General features: G+C 35.8%; 1 long non-coding RNA gene across 1 annotated transcript; it reads left to right on the top strand.

Moving 5' to 3' along the window:
* The first annotated feature begins 252 nt into the window (after positions 1-252).
* On the top strand, positions 253-678 carry LOC131316404 (uncharacterized). Its single transcript, XR_009197116.1, has 2 exons — positions 253-485; positions 519-678. It is a non-coding gene; the product is annotated as an uncharacterized LOC131316404 (long non-coding RNA).
* The last annotated feature ends 3,444 nt before the right edge of the window (positions 679-4,122 follow it).

Below are 4,122 nucleotides of genomic sequence, written 5' to 3'. Positions count from 1 at the left end.
GAATCTTAAGGGCATCGGTCCAATCATAAAATATTTTGTGTTTACTTACTCGCACAATATTATTTGATATGTACGTTTTATCTCATTGAAATGTATTATGTTATGAATCGAGCTGTTATTGATTGTATCATGTTGTTCGTGTTGAAATGGGCTTGGGTTCATGGGTGGTTTCGAGTAGTGAATAAGTAAACATGGTTAAGTAAAAGATAAAATGGTAAAGTTGATTAAGGATGTTGGGTGCCGATAAAGGACCCTAGTACGGTAAAGTACCTTTATTGAGTTGGGGAACGGTAAAAGACCCCGAGTACGGTAAAGTACTCAGAGTGTGTGGAGGACGGTAAAGGACTCCGGGTACAGTATTTGGGATACGGTAAAGGATCCTAAATACGGTACAGTACCCAGTGTGTGTGTGGAGGACGGTAAAGGACTCCGGGTACAGTATTTTGGGAAACGGTAAAGGATCCTTGAATACGGTATAGTACCCAGTGTGCAGATTAGGGGTATGGTAAAGTACCCAGTGTGTAGAGTTGGGAGACGGTAAAGGATCCTGACAATGAGATAGTGCGACCGCTAATGCTGAGTTGTCATGGTGAGCTGTTCTTTTATTATGGTTGTAAGCGAATCCAGACTGGATACATAATTTAGTAGTATTCGCTTAGAACCCTGGTGCATGACAAATATAGGGAGAGTTATTCCATGGGACGGTCAAAGTTAGTGGATATGGGAGGAAAGGACCTTGTGGAAAGGATCCTTAGATTTCATGTAAGATAATGGATAGTAAAGGAAAGAGTGATGTGTTATTATTCTGTACCTCCTATGAATTGATATATTGTTGATCTGCTAAATGTAGAGTAAGGGGTTGGTAGGATTGAGATTATTCTACTGGGTAAATTATCATTCACGGATACGTTTGTATCCTAGTAAATCGTTTGCTTCGGCGATCAATTTGCCAGAGGGTACAGGGTTCAATGGTGGAGCTGTTTGACACAGGAAGAATACCAAGAGCGGAGACCAAGTATGCTTGAGATCTAAATCAAGACTAGAGTTGCTCTGAAGATATTTAAATAAAATGTTGGATTCTTTTTGTTGTATTTTTTTTTTAATGTACATTTTGTATAACGACAAATAGGGGCCTAGTAGTTTATAAAATTCAGTGTATTTTAGGGTTAATGCTTTCGAAATTCCTTGAAAAATCGGGGCGTTACAGAGATTCTTATTTTTAAGTACTTAATTTTTATTTTAAAAAATAGATCATTCTTTTATAATAAATTGCTTTTAATTCAAAAAATAAACAAGAAGTACTTATTTTACTTAATTACCGGAACGGGGCCGTAGTGTTCCAATGCTACAAATTTCTGAGCAATGTTACTTATATCTTTTTGAAAATTACCTACACGATGAGCCTACAAGACAAATAGTTGGTACACTTCTGAGCTTGGAATGAACCCATGCACATAGAAAGTACAACGCCTTCCTGATTTAAAAGAACATCGGGGTTCCATTTTGATAGACCCTTAAGCTAGCTAATTTTGTTCTTATTTGAAACATGAACAATTTTAGAAAATGTGCTGCATGCTTTTTTGTAATTACCAATACAAAAAATATTAGTTGTAGGAATTTTCTTTTTATTCATGAGTAAGGATTAGAAAAAATGGTTTTTGGAAACTCTTTCTTCTAACATTTGCTTGCAGAATCAAAATGGTTGTTTGATAACCTAAATTCAACACATAAAAAACTTAATCAATTAAGTAATAAATGATTCAATAGGTTTGATAACTATATTTTATATTGCTTTACAAATTAAATGCTACTTAAAATGTACGCTAAAAAGTTTTAAAAAATTAAGTAGCTTTGAGCTACTTAATTCTAACTCAATTTTTGTGTACTTGCATTCAACAACCATACCACCACCACAACCACAACCACTCCCACCACCATCACCACACGTACAACCATTCCACCGTCACCGCCGCCGCCACCACCACCACTCCACCGCCACCACTACTTACTCCACCACTATACACCACCACTACCACGCCGCCGTCAGTACTCATCACCACCACGGCGCCTCCATTGCACAACCACCACTCCACTGCCACCATCAGTGACGGATCCAGAAATTTTTTATAGATGAGTCACTTTTCGAGTATAAACTTAATAAAAAAAATTTAACTATCAAATATAATGATTCAAAAAAATATAACGAGAACAAAAAATAAATGTACTACTGTTTCTGTATTTTTACTAGATCATTTTGGAGAGTGATTTTGCCACTCCCCTTTTTGTTAATACTACTCCCCTTTGTGTCTTAATTATAATTAAGGACCAAGTCTTCTTGATGATGTCACTTCATGCTTTTATTAACTTGTGAATGGAGTCATGTGTGGAATCATATAATTATGTACCGATGTTTCGTCGGATCTGCACTTACAGTAGGTGTCTGTAACGCCCCGATTTTCTAAGAAATTTCGGAAGCATTAATCTTAAAATACACTGAATTTTATAAACTACTAGGCCCCTATTTGTCGTTAACTACAATCGTCTCATGGGTCCACCCTTCCTCTTGCTTATCCTGCACCAGGGTCCTAGGTGAGCTTACCTAAGTTATGTACCGAGCATACTCTCACTTAAGACCATAACAGGAGGATCGAGTCATTCCATGACGTATCGTACATTAGGGTCGGACATTCACTACCCCACGCTAACTATAATCGTCTCATGGGACCCATTCTCTTCCCCAAAGAAAAACTTCCCATGACGTATCATACATTAACGTCTCACTAACTATAACCGTCTCATGGGACCCATTCTCTTCCTCGAATTGAAACTTCCCATGATGTATCATACGTTAGCGTCTCACTAACTATAACCATCTCATGGGACCCATTCCCTTCCTCGAAGAGAAACTTTCCATGACGTATCATACGTTAGTGTCACAACACTGGGCCCCGCAGGTAACCCATTTCAACACAGGGCCCCATTGGTTACTCTTGCCATCACCATGGCTCAAATCACAATCAACATAATCACACTTTCAACACTTTACCAATTTCCATTTACTTAACATCGTCTACGTGAGTCACTACTCGTAACTACCCAATGAATCTAAGTCCATTTTAGCATGTACAACATGATACAATCAATAACAGCTCAATTCATAACATTATACATTTCATTGAGATAACAAATATAACAATTGATATGTACGAATAATTGAACACACAAAGGGTTTGGGTTGGGCCGATGCCTTTTGAATTGCTTAAGATTTTTATCGAACAATTATGTTCATCAGACTTTTTATTCACCTAAGGGTTTAATTAATTATTTCGTAAGCCTAGAGAAATTTTAGTAACTTACTACTGTTAGGCTTCTATTAAATTAAATTTTATCAGATTTAAGTGCACTGTAATTTAATAGGGACTTGAGAGTACCTTTACTATCATATGAAATTAACATAATTATAAGTTTCAATGTCTACGTACTAGTTACTGACTTCTTGAAATTATTTTCTTAGTTTATTAGTTATAATATCAACATATATTTAAATAATAGTGGTGGAGTTTAATAAGTACATACAATATTTTTATACACCTAAAATCTCATAGTAGTAATTATAAACTAATTAAAAAAAAACATTGTTATAGGTTAAAACCATAAGTTATTCATACAAGAGGAACCTTAGTGTAGTTAATGCCCAATGATTTAAAATCACGCATGAGATTACTGTTCTAGTTTTCAGAAAAAGAAAAAAAGAGAGCAGGTTGTAGTTTTAAGGATTTAAATGCATGGATCGATTTGTTTTATTATGACAGTAAGTGATATTGGGATTCAATTCACATATTCACACAAATACAAGGACCAATCTGTAATAAAACACTCCACATGCAAACTGTTTTCATCCAGTACTCACATTCATTTTGCCGAGAAACAGAGTATAATTTAGTTTAATGGGTTTTGATGGATGGGCTCCATTTTTAACATTATATCTCATCATTACACAATACTAGGACTTAATATACTTAGGAGAGAGTAGGATAGAGATTAATCTACCTTAAATCCAGCCGAAAAAGCGAGTACTAGTTTGCCGACGATTTCGATAAAAAGAAAAAGACGGCAGCGGCA

The sequence above is a fragment of the Rhododendron vialii genome, chromosome 2a (genome assembly GCF_030253575.1).
Source record: "Rhododendron vialii isolate Sample 1 chromosome 2a, ASM3025357v1".
Classification (NCBI taxonomy): Eukaryota; Viridiplantae; Streptophyta; class Magnoliopsida; order Ericales; family Ericaceae; genus Rhododendron; species Rhododendron vialii.
Note: the sequence above shows the minus strand (reverse complement) of the source record. Positions and strands in the feature narration are given on the sequence as shown.